At 38.0% G+C, this 19,110-nt stretch overlaps 1 long non-coding RNA gene across 1 annotated transcript; it reads right to left on the minus strand.

The window, feature by feature from the left end:
• Positions 1-9,961: 9,961 nt before the first annotated feature.
• On the minus strand, positions 9,962-19,082 carry LOC112540088 (uncharacterized). The gene is made up of 3 exons (XR_015794803.1): positions 18,998-19,082; positions 11,764-11,894; positions 9,962-11,341 (listed from the first exon to the last, which is right to left on the minus strand). It is a non-coding gene; the product is annotated as an uncharacterized LOC112540088 (long non-coding RNA).
• Between the last annotated feature and the right edge of the window lie 28 nt (positions 19,083-19,110).

Raw genomic sequence — 19,110 nt, forward strand, 5'->3', positions numbered from 1 at the left:
AACCCAGGTAGAAAGCAAGGGGGGCTTACAAGATCCATGTGCATCAACAGGCTGTGAGTGTGTGAGTGAGTGACCATAAATTTAACCTGGGAGTGCCTGTAACAACTGGTAATCAATCTGGCTTACAGTAAGGTGTTACACCATTATATGAGTTGCTCCATTTTGGAGCAGTTGAAGTTCCAGGTGGTCTTCAAAGGCAGCCCCATGTAGAGTTCACTGTAGTAGTCCAAAGAAGGTGTAACTAAGGAATGGTTGAGTGTGACCTGGGCTTCCTGATCTAAGAAAGGTTGTAACTAATACTTTGTATGAAAATGTGCAAACAGATGTCAGGCAGGAGCTGAGAGTCCAAGAGGACCCCCCAAAATTAGAAACAAGTTCTACAGGGCAGTATGATATGAGAAGGCTTCCAAACCCACAGCCACTCCAACTTCAACAGTTTCTAGACAAAACACATTTTGGATTCACATGTGTGTCAAAAAACTCAGTTTTATTGGGGAAAGGTAATTCCAGTATGTGAGAAACAGAATGAACATAAGGGGTTCAGTTAGCAGATCCCAAGAAATTATAAGACAAAGTGAAACAGACTACATGTATAATTGCATGTAGGAGTTTTTTCTCCATGGAATTGTTCTATTGCTATGATACTCCAATACAATGTTTTCCTTACATTCTGTTTCTAAATGAACAGAATATATCATTTGTATCATAAATTATATAAAATGAATTACCCTAACCTTAGAATAGTGCAAGCAATGTTATACCCTGTGACATTATATGGAAATGAAAGTTGGACTCTGAAGAAGCAGGACAGGAACAGCATTGATGCTTTTGAACTTTGGTATTGGAGAGGATTCCTGAGAATACTGTACCATGGACAGCCAAGAAAACAAACAAATGAATCATCAAACAAATGAAGGACTGGGTTAGGGACAGATAATCATGGAGAAAATCTATCTATGTGGTCTCCAAAAATTGATACTTGATGATGCATAATCCATCAATAATAAATCCTATTTAAAAATAGCGTTATTTTTTTAATTTAACTATATACAATATTTATAATGCTATCTAAATAAAAATGTTTTAAAGACTAAAACAACTGATAAACATCCATTAAAATATTGTATAAAAACACAAAATAAAATAAGCAATAAAATAAACAATAATACATTAACAGTAAAAGCAACAATTAAAAAAAATAAAATATTACAGCAATAACAAAATTAAAAGGCATGGAAGAATAAAAAAAAAAAATCTCTGCCTGACACTGAAAGGCAATGATGATAGCATCAGGTGTTCCTTGTTGGGTGTAGCATTCAAATTTGGGAGGCTACCACAGAAAAAAAAACAATTTTGGGATAGCCACTTTAGCATGGAAGGGCACCTACAGCAGTTCCCTCTGAAGATGATTTTAGATATGGTAGGAACACATGGAAAGAGGTGTTCCTTCAGCTACTGTGGTCCCAGGTTTTGAAGAGCTTTATAGATTAAAAACAGCAGCTTGAATTGGGAGCAGTGAAATCTCTATCTAGATAGTCCTGCAGTTGGCACACTAGCCTGAGTTGATAAAAAAAATACTTTGTGCCAGGGAAGCCATTTGTTACACTAATGTCAGAGATAGATCCAGAAGTATATTTAATCTATGGTCTTTATTCTTAGTGAGAGTGCCACACCCACTCCTCTGGACAGATAACTGGCAGCAACTCTTTCTTGCTTGGATTGAGTTTCAGGGTTTGGGCTATTATTGATTCCATTACCACGATTCAGCAATTTTGCTGCCTCACTTACATCTGATGAAAAGAAGACATATTCTCAGGTATCATCAGCATACTGATGTTATTTTATTTTACATCTCCAGATGATCTCACTCAGTGGTTTCATATATAAGTTAAATGTCATATGGGATAAATTAAATCTTGCAGAACTTCACAGCATAAACAGGACTTGAGCAGAAATCCCCCATCTTCTGAAGCTGCCCATCTAGTCATGAGAGGAACCACTTCAAGGCTGTTCCAATCAACCTAAACTGGACAGCTTTTCTAGGAGAATATAATGGTTGATGGAACCATAAGCTTCTGAGAGGTCCAGAAGAATTAACAAGGTTGTACTCCCTGTGTTTCTTCTGCCCAAGATCATCCAGAGTGATCAAGGCAATTTCACTACCAAAACTAGCCCTAAACCTGATTGAAATGGATCTAGAAAATATACTGTACTTCATCCAAGAGAGCTTGGATCTGATCAGCCACCCATCACATTGTAAGAGGAGAGCCTCTCCTTTGCTTGAGATTCATTGATGACATTTTCATCATCTGGACTCAGGGAAATGAATCTCTCATCAAATTCCATCATGATTTCAACAACTTCTATCCCACCATCAACCTCAACCTAGATCTATCTACTACTAGATCTATTTGTTCTACAGAACAAATCCATTCCTCGATGTCATCATAAAATGAGCTAATGGATGCATGAACACCATGTTATACACAAATCCCACAGATTGCCAGGTATACCTACATGCTTCCATCTTCCACCCAGAATACTCCACCAAAACCATCATCCATCTTCCATCCAGAACACATCACCAAATCTATTATCTATAGCCAGACTGTATAGTACAGCCACATTTGTTCTGACCCACTTGACCGAGATGCTCACCTTATGGAATTAAACAAGGCATTCAGGAGACTGACCTACCCACATAGAGATCAATAGATAATTCAATAAGCCTGATCAATTCCCAGGGAGGACCTATTAAAAGACAGACTACAGAAACAGAACACAACTGGTGATCACCTACAGATCACAACTCAAACCACTCAAATGCTTTATAAATAAGCTACAGCCCATATTGGACAATGACACTATACTTTCTCAGGCACTGGGTGGCAAGCCCATACTTGCATAAAGACAACCATCCAACCTGAAGCATATTCTCACAAGCAACAAGAAGCAACAGAACAATGATGCTAACATGGGAACCAGACCCTGCAACATATCCAGATGTCTACTTTACCCCCACATCTACACCAGCAGCCCCATCAAGGCCCCAAAAAGGGCCCAAAATGTACACACACAAGATTAGAAGTGCCTTCTCAAGATCTTCCTCTAATATGATATGCCAGCAGTGCCCCTCTGGATTCTATATAGGACAAACACAGCAAACCTGGTGCAAAAGAATTAATGGACATGTTTGACATCAGGGCTCAAAACAAGGACAAAGTAATATCAGAGCATTTCTACCTTGCAGGACACTCTATGGCAGACCTCAAATTGATAGTTTGGGAAAAATGAGACTTTAACAGACCCATTGAGTGAGAGATTGCTGAACTCACATATGTCAAAAGATTTCCAGCAGTCTCAGAAGGTCTCAACAAACACAATGGATTTTTAACACATTACAATTGTTAATTGGTAAGATACTTGTAATCTGTCACACATGTAACCTGCATCTGCATAACCAACCTGTCTTCCCCTCCCTTCCCCGCACCTCATCCCAATTTAAATCATATACCAGTCCAGGCAATTTATGATCTTCATCTATAACTTGATGAGCTGCAGCTAATGCATGTGTGTGCCTTTTAATAAAATTTGTTAGAAAAGAGGCTACCAGACCCCTTCTGATATTCCACCACTTATTTGAGCAGTTTGCCCAGGAAGATTTTGCCACTAGTTTAGTTTATATTTAAGTCGTCTTAGTATTTTTGCTGTTATTTTGTAGTAGTAGTGTATTCGTGTTTAATGTGGTCATGCTTAGTTATTCATACTGCAACCAAGATATATATTTATGCATTTATTTTATTATTTATATGTCTATTCTATTAACTGTCTAATACACAGCTACAAAATGTGCAATGTACACACTGCATGGAGCTATATACTTGACTGGCACAAAATGAGATGATATTTAAACAGGCTCAACTTTGCAGCAGCCAGAACTGAGAATGCAAGCCAGCTTGAGTCTCATGTTAGACCTGCAATATTAACAGTGAACTGTGCTGCCAGGTTGCATGCTCTCTTAGCATGGCCCTTGACCCTACAGTAGGAATACAACAAGTAACACTGCAGATTTTGAACTGCACTGAGAGTTTTGATCTGCAATATTCAGTATGAGTTACCATATATACTTGCAGATAAGCTGAGAATTTCAAATGCCAAAAGACACCCCAAAAATTGGGTTCAACTTATCTGTGGATGGGCTTATCCATGAGTATATACAGTAATAGTTTTTTTAAAGTAGTCATATTTGTGATATATACTTGCAGTTAAGCCCATCTGTGGATAAGCAGACCCTTGAATTTTTAACTGAAATACCATGAAAAATGCAGGTTGGCTTATCCACAGGTGGTGCATTTTTCATGGTATTTTGGTTAATTCAAGGGTCGGCTTACCCACAGATGGGCTTATCCACAAGTATATATGGTATGTGCTAAGGCTGCCATTCTATTCTTCTAACTGCAGCTCCTCCCAACCTGCAATTTGGAGAATGAACTGCATTTGTTTTAGAATTTGTACCAGCATACTCGCCCTCCTCCAACATGCTTCATATTAAATAACAAGTAGAAGAATGGGATCACTTTTCTTTGCTGCTACCTTTTGGAGAGTGAGAGACTGACGTGGTCATGTCAGTGTTCAGTTAATGAATTCTGAATTAAAATCTTGAATTATTCTGTTCCTGGGAATATCTAAATACGTCTCTAGAAAATTGTGGATCAGAAAATGAGTGTTGTACTCATATCCTTTTTGTTTCTATTGTAGCCAATCTATTCCCTTCCCCTCCCTCTTAATTATCTTTCTACTGTCTTTCTCTCAACATTTCATGGTGCTGAGTGCTTAAGAGCTGTTTGGAAGGGAGTGATTGTATAGTTCTGCCAAACTCAGTCCTGTTAGTACCTCTCTGTTGTACATAGTAGCAACATAATGGGGGACCTTCTTCCTGTGAAGTTTGGAAATGGAACATAAGAGGATAATAACAGTTCCTTTCACAATATGCTTGACTAGTTATTGTTTTTGTACAATAATAAAAGGATAATGACACTTTACAGAAAGTTTTCAATAGGGAATTATTGTCCTACTTTTTTAATCAACCAAGTAGCCACCTCATGTCTGCATGATAGTAAAATCAAATAAAGACAAATTTTGAGGACAGCACATCATTTGTTCATCCAATCTTGCATTATTATATTGCCTAAGCTTGTTTTTTATTTGTCTGTAAAATTTCTAAGAGGGTTTTTTGGTGGTGCTTTTTTTTTTTTGCCATATTCCTTTCCCAACATTAAGCTCTCAGAAAGAAAGGTAGAATAATTAATTATTTAAGAATATTAATTTTAATTATGGTAGTCTGATAACGTATTTTGCAGTTTAGACCAAATAAATAATTTTGTTATGTTAATTCATTTTTTTAAAAGTTAAACTCAAGTTGACCACACAGACATGCTGTCTTGGATCATTTCACATACAGTGTTCAAGTTGTACTTGTACAGATCTTTATCATCTTTTGTTAAATACACTTAAATATCGAATGGGTCATTCTGTCCTGGATGGATGGATGGAGATACAGCTATAGATATAGCTATAGATATAGCTGCCTATTACTTTTGGACCCTCTCTTATCTTTATAACCTAAAATAGATCTGTAGGATTCAATGATATTCAGTTCCAGTTCAGAATGATCTGCATTGGAAAGATGTATAAAATTAACATCTGCACAAAGATTGATTGTTTTCTATTATTCTTTACATTCATTTTTTTCTTAACCTTTAAGGCATGCACACACACACACAGATCAATGACAGGAATCCAGTCTTGTATAAGCTTAGCTCACTGAGTAACTAAAAATCAATAAATAGTCTTTGAACAGATTGAGTGAAGAAGGATATATACTACATCAAGCTGGATACCTCACAAAGCTTGTTAGCATGCCCAAGAGTTGGTGGCAGCAATGGTGACAGCCAATAATCTGTCTTCAACAGAATTGTATACAGAGGAGCTTCTATGGATAGTGAAGTTATTTGGGGCCAAAAATGATTTACTGGAAATGGAAAGTTGTGAAATTTTGCATAGCTTATTCACTTTTCCAAGATGAATTTGAGAGTTCAGAAGCACCTTCTTGTCAGAGTTGGTTGGAATCTATTAGAAGGTCAATATACTGTATGTAATAAGGCTACCATCTTCGCATATATATATGTATGTATGTATGTATGTATGTATGTATGTATGTATGTTACTGAACTTCCAAAGAATATGTGCTAACTCAAGATATACCATCAAGTCTTAATTTTGGTTTATCTTCCAGAACCCTCTACTAAATTAGCAGAGGATATTCCTAGTAGCCATAGGATACTTCAACAAGGTTTCCAAGAAAAGTATTTCCATTCCTGGGAATCAGGCAGGAAGCAGTAGAACTTGGGAAAAGTTGTGAAGGATGATGAAAGACACACTTGGTGGAAGAGGATGTAGAAGAAAGGGAGAATGCTATGAAGTTCTAATAAAATTTCATTTGTGCACAGTGTCTGCAATTTCAACTGCAAAGAAAGATAAGATACACAGAAGGACATATTATTAGACACACTTTGATAAAAGCATGGAATTCTACAAAGGGAATAATAAGCCCAATATTTTCACCTTTAGCTTCTCCCTCAAATATTTTTCATGTTGGAGCCAATTACATCAAGAGAAATGTAATACATATGTAGATACGGCTGATTCAGAGTCTATGAATAGATTAAAAACAGAGCAAGAACTACTCATTGAAGGCTAGAAGATACCATGGTTGATGTACTTACAAATTGCTGGTAGGATAAAATCGGATCTCAAAAAGGAAGGAGGGACATTAAGAAAAAAGAATTTGAAATGTTTATACAAAATCAACACCATCTATTAGGATGTGTATATAAACTTCTACTTAGACATGATACAGAGACAGAAAAAACAAACAACTATGATAAAATGGATGAAAAACTTTAAAGAAACAGTTACAACACAACAATGGGAAGAATTACAGACTAAATCTATAAAATTTGCACCAAGTTATAACATAAAGGAAAATTGGTACAAAATGTTCTGTAGATGGTATACAACTCCATCAATAATATCTAAGATAGATAAATCATACAGTAATAAATGATGGAAATGCCGTGAAACAGAAGGAATGTTTTATCACATGAGGTGGATGTGTAAAAAAACCCAAAGTACTGGAAAGATAGATATAGTACAATGCAAAAAATTTTGGAATTTAAATTTGAAATGAAACCACAACTTTTCTTACCAGGTATAATCTCAGAAAAAATCAACAAGAAACACCATAATTTAATGAGATATATGCGTACAGCAGTGAGAATAAATTTTGTTCAACACTGGAAGAAAGATACAATCCCAACAATATCTGATTGGGAACTTAAACTTGGAGAATATACAGCAATGGAAAAACTAACCGTAAATGTACACAATAGAAGTTTAACCAAATTTAAGCAAGAATGGTTCCCATACAAACAGTACATTACACAGCATGGTAAATAGAAGCCAGACTGTAAGTGATTATACTAAGGGGGCTTAAATTTCTACAAAATGGCAAATCAGCTGTACAAAAAGAGGGTAGTTAGAAACGCAATAGTTCTTTTTCTTTTTTCCCTTTTTCTTTTCTTTTTATCTATTTTTTTAGTATTTTAATTTTTGTTAAATATCTGGCTATTTTTTCCTTTTATTAACATGTAAAACAAATGTGTGTGTGTGTGTTTCTGTGTATGTGTGTACTGTATGTGTATATATATACACACACACACATACACAATGGAAAGTTCAGTATTAAGCAATCAGTTCAAGACTGAAACCTATATTGTGTAACAAACATTTTGAGGTAATCTGCAGCAGTTTCTCCTTTCTAATGTTATACACTCAAATTTGTATGAAAAATAATTTTATGCTTGTAATATTGATATTCTAAATTGTAATTAATATTGATAGAATATATTTTCCTTTGTTCTCTATTTCTAACACTGTTATCTAAACAATAGTCTACTAACAGGTAATAACATTGATTAATACTGTACAAATATCCTTGTATTGAAACAATATAAGATTGCTAAGATTTATAACAATATAAGATTATTAAGATTTATAACAAAATAACAATGGGGGAGGGGGAAGATAAAATAATTAGCCACATCATCTTTATAAAAAATGGACAGATGAAGTGAAACCTGTTATAAGGCTGAGAGAGTACTCAGGGAAGAAATTCGAGAATGAAATAGAATGCTCCACGCAGTTCATTAGAAACCAGTGATCTCTCCCCCCCACAACTCAAATTTTAAAAGGGGCCAATTTTAATATTTTTAAGAAAAATACATTCAACAGAATCATGAATGAAAAATGATGCAAGTATTGAATATTGTATACCTTAAAACAATATGGATAATCAGAAGGGAAATATCTGCTGTAGATATTTCTAAATTGGATTTAATTTCTTTAATCATTTCCTTTTAAAATGCAAAGTTGGTAATTTCTTATAAAGTTAGTATTAATAATAACCGTGAATAAAATAAAGGGACACACATTAAATAATGTTAGATTGTATCTGCAACCATTCACACATTGACAACAATATCTAGGATTGATCAGAAACTTTGAAAACTTCAAAAATATAATTTTGCCATGCAGCCAAATAAGGAACATATACTAAATTAGAAGGAATATATGTTTGAATGTAATCTTCAAAGAAGAACTAAAAGTATGACACATTCATTCCTTAACTCCCCCCCCCCAAAAAAAAATGGAGAGGAAAAAATTGAGAAGTTTGAAAAGTCAGTTTACATAGTTTACAAATTATAACAATAAATGCAAGCATCTCAAAACATTAAAGTGTCCAGGAAAAAAAAATGCACTTTTTAGAAGCATTTTCTGTCAAAGGTTTGCATTCAGCATACATAAACAATTCAACTTATTAGTCAACATTCTTACCAAAGACCTACCAGCTTCTATTTCACTTTTCTGCTACCTATCCCTGGACTGTCCTGTCCATTTTTCACCTTACATAACACAGGATTTTATGTAACTGTGTAACCGCACTCTTGTCCATCCGATGAAAACAAGATGAAATAACCTTTGGGGTTGGGGGGATTCTTGCCAAAACTGTGACTGCCTTATTAGATGGTTGAGGACAGATGGGTCTGAGCAGAGATCTGGCTTAAAGAACAAAAAACATAATAGGGACATGATATGACATGATATGGACATGATGGAAAGAAGGATAGTTTGCAAAAATAGAAAGAAATGGAAAGTTACAGTAAATCGTGTTGATGTAAATTAGATTTAGCTGTATTTTTCTTCTTTTTTAATCTCATGCCTTGATTTCTTTGCCTTACTGTTTTCTGTGTTTGGCATAACATTGGCTGCCATAAAAGGGAACCACAAGACGGCTTAGTTGATGGCTAGAGCACTAAGAGTGTTCTAACTACTCAGGAAGCTATCTTGATTTTTTTTTTCTCCCTAGCATTTTTCCCACAGGTGTAGGGCCTGCTTTTTTTAAGATCAATCAAATATTGATCCATTGGTTGTGACAGGAATTGGCCAACTGGCTTGTTGCCTGAGCCTGATGTTGTGGGCTGAGAGAGAGTGACTGGCCCAAAGTCACTCAGCTGGCTTTCATGCCTAAGGTGGGTCTAGAACTCACGGTCTCCTGGGTTTTGGCCTGGAGCCTTAACCACTAGACCAAACTAGCTCTCAAAGGAAGCTGTCTTGATGTAAGGAGGTTATCACTGGTTTTATAGTACCCCCTCATTTCCCTTTTTAGAAGATATATATATCTTATATATCTTCTAGAAAAAGAAAAAAACCAATAGAAAAAGAAGGAAAAATACACACACACACACACACACACACACACATATGTGTGTGAGTATGTGTGTGTGTGTGTGTGTATTTTTCCTTCTTTTTCTATTGGCTTTTTTCTTTTTCTATTCTGTTTTAGTAAATAAATAAAAGTTACAAAAATTTAAAAATCTTTTTTGGATAAGGTAGTGGAATGTACAGGAGAGTCACTCTGAATGTTCCCAGAAGACATAGTTTTCTTTATGCTTTCTGCCTAACTTCTGACACAAAGCTACCTTCATTGGTGGGGGATCTTTCTTTTGACACTGATAGAGGGGCAACGTGATTCAGTTCATCTTAGTATCTTGACTATCTCTTTGGAACATTAGATGGTGATGGTTGTGGAAGCAGAGTGTTTATATGATTTCTCTGATATTATAAACTGAGATACTAGTTTGCAAGACCATTTTAGCTAACTTTCCCTGTCACACTAATGGCTATGAACTGAGTTGGGCCAGCTTGTACTCAGTTACTGACTTTCATTATCACACATATATCTTGTGTTTTATGGTTTTATTTTGCTATTTGTATGTGTGTGTGTGTATAATGTACAAACCATATGTAGTTTCTGTGAAAGCAACCTATACATGTTTTAAATGAATAAATAAATATATAAAAATGTGTTGCACATTTATAAGTATTAAAAGTTCACATATGTTGCCATTTATCATTTGCCTTATTTCAGAATTGAGTAGTTAGAGCCCAGTATCAAAACAGTATCACAGTGAGTAACTCTTTGTATTGGCATCACATGTGAAGCAAGCTTTTGAAGCACCAGATAATTATTGAACCTCAGGAAACAGTGGTTTGGTCGCTCTTTTTCCTGAAGGTGGGTTTCTATGGGACATAATTATTCAACATACAACTAACAGATTTATTTATTTATTTTTGTAATAAGACTAAGCATCTTGTGTACATGACAGATAACTATGGATGGAGCAGAGCAACTAAGCCCAGAGGGTATACAATAATTTGCAGCTTTTTTCATAATCATCTGATGGATGTCTTCAACAACAGACAAGTTTTATCCTAATCAAGTTTCAACAGATGAACTAGTTCTGTCAGAATCAGAATGTAGAAGTTGCTTGTCAAGAAAGAGAAACATTTTCTCTGGACATCCCCTGCCCCAAATTCTCAATTCAGTGGATTTTATATTTGGGCTGCCACAAATGCCCTTTGTTCAAGCATTGTCAAAGACCATGTTTACATGCTTCACTTTTATTATGCAATGATATAATTAAATAGGACCTGACTCTATATTTCCTGGCTTTGTAGCCCAATGAGTGGTCAAAATATTCATGTTCAATTGAAGAAGCATACCTCCCTACTACATTTGTTCATACTCAGTGGGTCTATCAGTCATAACATTAGGATGTCTCCTCTTCTTCCTCCTCCTTCATAGTTGCTGTTCAAGGTGGGTGATGAGTCTCAGCCAGTGGCAAAACTTAGCTGATCTTGGCTGATTTCAAAGGTTAAGCTAGCCAAAGAAAAATAAAAGCATACATGATTCTTTAATGTCACAGTTTAGTATGTCACAATTTAGAATAAAAATATCTCAGGTGTCAAATGGTTATTTACTAGTGTAAATAGATAATTTGAACTGGAGTAGACAGTCTTATGCCTACCATTGAAACATATGGTGGGCATAAGACTGTCTTATGGTGGGCATAAGACTGTCTACTCCAATTCAGACTACAATTCCTATAATCCCTCAGGCATGAAAACTGTGACTTATGGAATTCATAGTCCAGTCTATCTGGTTGCCTACCACTAATTTAGATTTACTTTTAAACATATCTGCATAACACTTACGATAAAATCTGGGGCTGCATGATGTTTGTCTTCCATACAAAACAGTCTTGAAATGTAGAAAACTGAATACTAGGAATTTTCACTTACATTTTCTGTTTTATGTCAGCATTCCTGATGTTTTATGTCATTATTTCTCAATGTGATGGCCTTCAAGCATTTTGAACTACTATTCTTGTACTCCCCAGTAGTCCATGCGACAGAGGATGTAGCACAGAAATCTAAAGAACAGTATGCAGATAACAGTATCTGTACATTTATATTTATGTTTGTGTTTAATTATTTTATTTTTAATTGTTTATTGAACACCGCCCAGAGTCACATTTGTGAGATGAGTGGTTATATAAATCTGATGGATGGATGGATGGATGTTGGGAAAACCTGATCTACGCGGAACAAGTTTTTGTACTGAGGAGTACATTCAACCAGTTGCGCATACACCTACAAAGTGGCATGGCATATAGCTGTTACGTACTAGTACCTAACAAGCCCTGACAATGTATTTTTTCTGACCACAGTGTTGCCTTCATATCAGATAGGTTTAACTCATCTTTAGCTGACTTTAAAAAGGGTATTTTCTCCCTTATCTGGATACTGTTCAAGGGCGTCCTCGTGATGCATGAAACTTGTTAGGCTTTGTCACCCAGGGCTTCCGAGACAAGTCAACTACGATGACTGGGAATAGAAGTCAAAGAAGCAAAAGAAGGGTTGGTAATGGGAACAGCAAAAGTCAATAGTTTGCTGTTGACTCAGGATAGGTGGGTAGCACTTAAATTCAGCAGCAGGAAAAGGCCCATAATCTGGAGGAGAGTTTTCCTGTTCAGTTGCAACATTCTAGGTCTAGATTTCTTGAGACTAGTGGGATTTAATTCTTCGTTGCTACTAAGAAACCAAGAGTTATTAAAGAAGAAAGGGTTTGAGTTAGGGCAAAGGAGTTACTACTGTCATTCTTCCTTTTCTATCTGAGGCCATGTCTCCACTTGTACCTAACCATAGCACAATCATTCCTTCATGACAGCAATTTCCCCCCTTGCCTCCATGATATTTCCTTCATCTCATCTCATCCCCAGCCCATCAGTGAAATAGCCTTAAGGTGTTGCTAGCTGTACTGGTGCTAAAGTAGTATTTTCCCATTTATTGCAATACTCTCCAAGGATAGCTTCAAAATCAGCAATGTCCACAGAGATGTGTGTCCAAAATCTACAAGATGGCTAGTGCCTACTGTTGTTCTGCCAAAATCATTGCAGCGAGGGTGGGCTTGATGCTGCCTCAAGCAATGGCTGAATGATGCAAGACACTATAAATCACTAGCGGGAAAATGGCCACTAATAAGTGGATAGCATTTGAATTCAGAACTGGAGAAGATATTTTAGTCTGAAAGTTTTCTAACTGGTCTGCAAGATGATTAAAACACCATTGATTACATATGTATATCTGCATATGATTAAAATGTTTTGAAGGAAAAATTCATACTTTTTTTGGATTTAGATAATATATGCATTATCTTAGCGTGCATCTAAAAAAGGCATTTTTTCCTATACAGGAATGTTTCTTTTAAGACAGTGTTTTCTATGTGCAGTTTGTATACATTCTTCAGATAATTTTTTTAATCCGATCCTGATTAATTGGGGGTAGCTTTTTAATCAATATAGAGTTTAAATATTGCTAGGGATTTTTTTAGTTAAAGATTGTTTCTAATCTATTCTGGTTCTGGATATGGAAAAATCAACCAGTCCCAAACCTCTCAAACTCATATGACATGCTATTTTGATTACAAAAGCAAATTATAGCAGTGACTGTAGCTATCCTGTAGTAAATACTGCTAAACATTTACATGAAGACAGTTGCAGTTGCACTATGTTATGTTCTAGATCCTTTTTAATTTCTCAGCAGCTTGGAATAGAACATAGTTCCTGCTTATCATATGTAATTTGAAAAAATGCATAAATACATACCTATTATGTGATAAAGAGAAGACTTCTGAGATGTGAGGGGTTTTCTTAAAGACAGAACAAAGACAGTGGCAAGGAAACTCTCATACTATGCATTTATTGAGACAAAGCTGCATTACAAATTCTTAATTCAAAAAGAGAATCTTATTATATATGATCAAAGTTGAATATTGTATATTGTGCCATTATTTGTTATCATGTTTTCTTTAGCTTTTTTAAATGAAGTATGTTTACACTGATGGAATACAACTATTCCATTTCAGATCTTTTAAAAGCTAAGCTTATTTCCTTGCTTTTTCAGGTTAGTACTATTTACACACATGCTTGCCATCAGTTCTGTATCTTCTCATAGAAATGTTATGCACTTGATCAGCTATTTATTTTTTACATTTATGTGGCCATCCATCTCACAAAAAGTGACTCTGGGTGGCATACAACAATCTTATCTTAGCATCCCCTCAAAACATAGTGCCTAGGTTGCCGCTTTTATCCTATGTCCCAACTTTTGACAGCAATGCAACCAATAGAAATTCAACAGTCATTTAATTTTGCTCTATATGTGGAGGTTTTTTTTTCCTGATATACACTGCTGGTCTATGACCAAATAAAAATTTGATTTGATTAGATTCCTGATACACTCTTAAGAACTCTACATGAAACTGCTGGGCGAGATCATCCGTCATCATGGGATGAGGTATCATCAGTATGCTGATGATACACAGCTATACATCTCCATCCCTGGTGAAGTAAGTGATACCGTGGCCACCCTTTTGCGGTGCCTGGAAGCTGTAAGGGTCTGGATGGGGAACAACAGGCTTTGGCTGAACCCTGATAAGACGGAGTGGCTGTGGGTTAATGGCTCCTCTGTATCTGGAAGTTTACCATCTTTAGTGCTGGATGGGGTGGCACTGCCCCAGACAGACCCAGTGCGTAATCTGGGGGTCCTCCTAGACTCATGGCTCCTGCTTGAAGAGCAGGTGGCAGCCGTGGCGAGGAGGGCCTTTGCACAACTTCGGGTTGTGCATCACTTACGCCCTTTCCTGGATCGGGATGCCCTTTGAACAGTCACTCACGCCCTTGTTATCTCCCATATAGACTACTGCAATGCGCTGTACATGGGGCTACCCTTGAAGAGTATCCAGAAGCTACAGCTGGTCCAGAATGCAGCCGCGCGGGCTATTGTTGGAGCCCCAAGGAGGGCCCATGTAACGCCTCTGCTCCGCGAACTGCATTGGGTGCCAGTTTGCTTCCGGGTCCAATTCAAGGTGTTGGTTATCACCTTTAAAGCCCTACATGGCATGGGACCAGGTTATCTAAGGGACCGCCTCTCCCCTATGACTTCAACCCGTCCCACCCGATCACACAGGGAGGGCATGCTTCGGACCCCCTCGGTGAAAGAACTTCGACTGTCGGGGTCCAGAAGGTGGGCCTTCTCTGCGGTAGCCCCTGCTCTTTGGAACATTCTGCCCCCGGAGGTGCGATTGGCCCCCACACTCCTGGCCTTCCATAAGGCTTTGAAGACCTGGTTCTGCCACCTGGCCTGGGGTGGGGTGGGGTGGGAATACCTCAAGCATGGGGATGGCTAGCCCCATAGAGGCCTTCTGCCTTCAGCCTCAGATTTTTCATCCTCTTGGACTCTCCTTCTCCTTTTTAGTAATATTTTTAATTAAGGTTTTATGTAGTTATATATTTTATGTTTTTAATGTTTGTTGTGAATCGCCCAGAGTTCTCCCATTGGGGGGAGATGGGCGGTTGAAAAATTTAATAAATGAATAAACTCTATGAAGAAAATATGACAACTGTATTACAATACAGACCTTCTTCAGAACTAAAAAAAAAAAAAAAAACTTATAACATTTTCATTTGTTTATTTTTTTAATTATTTTATGACTGGCTGGCTGCCCTCTCAAATGAAACTTCAAAATTGTATGAAGCCAATTCATACAAGCCACATTTTGATTGATTGAATATATGTGTGTGTGTGTGTGTGTGTGTGTATGTAGTCATTGGTACCAACACAGATTAGAGCCATGGAAAAGAGATACCTGATGTTCAAGCTGGCTTCAGAAAAGGCCAAGGAACATGAGTCATTATTGCTGATGCATACTGGATAATTAAGAAAACCAAAGACTATCAAAAAGAAGTCACTATGTGCTTCATTGATTATAGAAAGGACTGTGGTTCAGCCCAAGAACAACGAGACAGTCCAGAACAGTTTAGCTCCTTTGTTACCTTACACCTAATAGACAGAATCTTGCCAGATTAAACCTATACCACCACAACAGTAACTATAACCATGAGGCCCCTAGGGAGGGGCCAGTCTCATTCTCTTGGCTTTCCCACACTCTGGCTGGGGACTGAGGAGGTGCTTCCCCTGGAATGTCTCTCCCCCTTTCTGGCAACCTTGAAGCTCCATTCCAGAACCTTCCCCACTCATGCCTTCCATCACAAGGACTGTGTTGATCATGTCAAGCTGTGGAAAGTCCTCAGAAAAATGGGAATCTCAGAACATCTCATCGTCATGAGAAACTTATATACAGTCAGGAAGCTGCAGTATGGACAGAACATCACCATGGCTGGCTCCAAGTTGGTAAAGAAGTGAGGCAAGGCTGTATACTCTCCTCTTATTTATTCAACCTATATGCTGAATATATATTAAGGGAAGCTGGATTGGAAGAAGATGAGTGTGGTTTTACAACTGGAGGAAGAAACATCAATAACCTGTGCTATGCTGATGAACTATCCTGATAGCTGAAAATGCAAAGGATCTGCAAGCTCTAGTAATAAAAGTTAAGGAGCAAAGTGAAAAAAAAATGGACTAAAATTAAATATAAAAAAGACCAAACTAATGACAAGTGGAACAACAAGGCTTAGAACTGGTAATGAAGATATCAAAGTGGTGGATAGCTTCTGCCTTTTAGGATCAACCAACAATAAAGGAACAAGCAGTCAGGAAATCCACCACAGACTAGCACTTGATAGAGCAGCCATGAAGGCTTTGGAAAAGTTATTTGTATGCCATGTTTATGTCTCTATACCTACAAAGATCAGAATCATGTAAGCCATGGTATTTCCTGTGACCCTCTATGGAAGCAAAAGTTGGATTTTGAAGAAGCAGGATAGGAAGAATATTGATGCTTTTGAACTTTGGTGTTGGAAAAGACTCCTGAGAATACTGTGGACAGCTGTAATGGAATGTGAGAATGACCTTGCTGGGGGGGAGATGCTGCCTAGGGAATGATGTGATAAAAGGGGGAGGAGCCCCCAACTGAGTAACATACAGAGAAAGAAAGGACCTGCCCTAACAGATCAGGTGGTAAATAGGGACAGCAGGAGAGTTGTACTTTCAGACTTGCAAGATTCTGTTAATGTAGCCTCTCAATAAAATAGAAGTAGCTCATCTGGTTGTGTTTCCTGTTGGGTTTACCTGGGAGGGCTGACAACAACCAAGAAAATAAACAAATAGATCATTGAACAGATCAACTCAGGGTTCTCACTCAAGGCACAAATAAACAGGCTCAAATTATTCTATTTTGGATACATTATGCGAAGACTAGCTCTCTGGAAAAGGCTCTAATGTTGGGAAAGAAGAGGACCAGCAGTAAGGTGGATGCTCTCAGTTACAGTGGCTGTGAGTACACTATTGGAAGACCTGAAAGACCAGGTTAGGGATAGCTCATCATGGAGAAAATTTATCTATGTGGTCATTTAGGAATTGAAAATGACTGGATGGCACATAATCACTTTCAAGCCAGCGTCACTTTTTATTTACTGCTGGTCAGATGATTTAGATACAGTGTTTTCCTTACTTTGTGGTTTTCTGTCCCCACCTTTGATAAATACGTTACACATTGAAGATTGAAATTAATAAAGTGCCATGCATAGAGGCAGTGCAGCACAGAGGTTAAATGCTGGACTACAAGCTGGGAAAGCCACGTTCCAACAATCAACTGTGAATGTTACTGAATGAGTTTGTGTCAATAACGATCTCTCAGTTTAGGTTACTTTACAGATTCTTCTGAGGATGAAATGCAGAGGAGGACCCTATAGCTTTCTTTTTAGGAAGAGAACAGGGAATAAATGTACCAATAAGTAAATGAAAGGTTAATAGGATTGGGTTGTTTTGCAAAGGTTAAGATAGTTTTCTTCCAGTTTTGCTCAAATCCTGGTCACTTCATATCCATGTCCGTTTCATAGAGTTTTCTTGGCAGCAATCCAAACTTCCTTCCTTCCTCCCTTCCTATTTCCCAGTGTGATCCATAGCCTTGGGACTTTTTGATTGTCTCCCATCTAAGTGCTAGCCAGGTCCATTCTGCTTAACTTTTTAAGACAGATCCAATGTTACAGGGAGTATAGACCAGCTAAAAGAAAGAATGGGAAGGAATGGGTTTTGAATAAAGCAAGAACTAGGATACGGAGATGTGCACTGTAATCCCAGACACATTTACTAGGATAATAGTAAGGCTGAATACAACCAGTGCACCGAGAGATCCAAAAAGCCACGCTGAAGACAGATCATTCTGGAGAGAATCTATCCATATGGTCGCTAAGAATCGGCACCTACTTGATTACTTGACGTCATTCAAGCAAGCAAGCAAGCAAACAAACCGCCCTGAACAGAGCAAAGCTTGCTTCTGAATGGATATACATAGGATCACGATAGCAAAAGAAACGGGGGAGCTGCAAAGAGATCAAATTCATGAAGGAAAATGGAGGGGTATTTCCCCTCTACAAGATGCCTGTCCATTCAGAGCCTTACATGAAACTTCCAGGAAGAAAGAAGATTACAATTCTATATCTTAACTTGAAAGTAGGTTCCACTGATTTTTTTTTTGTGGTTAACAGGTTTATTCGGTTGCACATTTACCCTGATCTTGATTATTGGAAGAAAATCTCATTAATTACACGGAACTAAATAAATGGTTCAGAACTGATGGAAGATTAGTTCTTCTGGAGGCAACAGGCCTACTACCTTCCGAGCAGTTAAACTGGAAAGCAGGATGCCTCCGCGAGAAAGCAGCGCTTCGGCGTTAAGCGCTCTTCTGAGCTCTGCCCCTTTAAGAAGCGTCTCCTCTCGCTAAATTGCATCAGGCACTCGCGCGGCCTCCGAGCGCGAGCTGGTCGCCTTTCTCCCTCCCTTTTCGAGGCGCGCTCGCTGCCGAGACGAGCGTGCACGCTCTCTCGGCCTTTCTAAGGCGGAGCTGACTGAAGGGCGCGCGCTCTCGCTGGCCAGTCGCGTGGTCTCCTTGCTTCTCCATATTGCTGCGGCGGCATCAGAGGAGACGGGGGAGGGGGGACGTCGGGGTTGGGTTTCCAGGGTGGGGGGAGGCAGCCGGCGGCTCGACCCCCCTCGCTTTGGGGTGCAGACTTACCTGAGCACAGAATAGCTGAGGAAAAAGAGGACAGGGCTGGGCGGTTGGTGAGGTGGTTCTGGAAAGGGGGAGTCGGCAAAGTTTGGGGCGGGCGCGTGTTGTTCGGGAGAGTC

The sequence above is a fragment of the Python bivittatus genome, unplaced genomic scaffold (genome assembly GCF_059951505.1).
Source record: "Python bivittatus isolate LINGU-HERP-01145 unplaced genomic scaffold, Pbiv_v1 ctg000080_np1212, whole genome shotgun sequence".
In the NCBI taxonomy this organism is placed as follows: Eukaryota; Metazoa; Chordata; class Lepidosauria; order Squamata; family Pythonidae; genus Python; species Python bivittatus.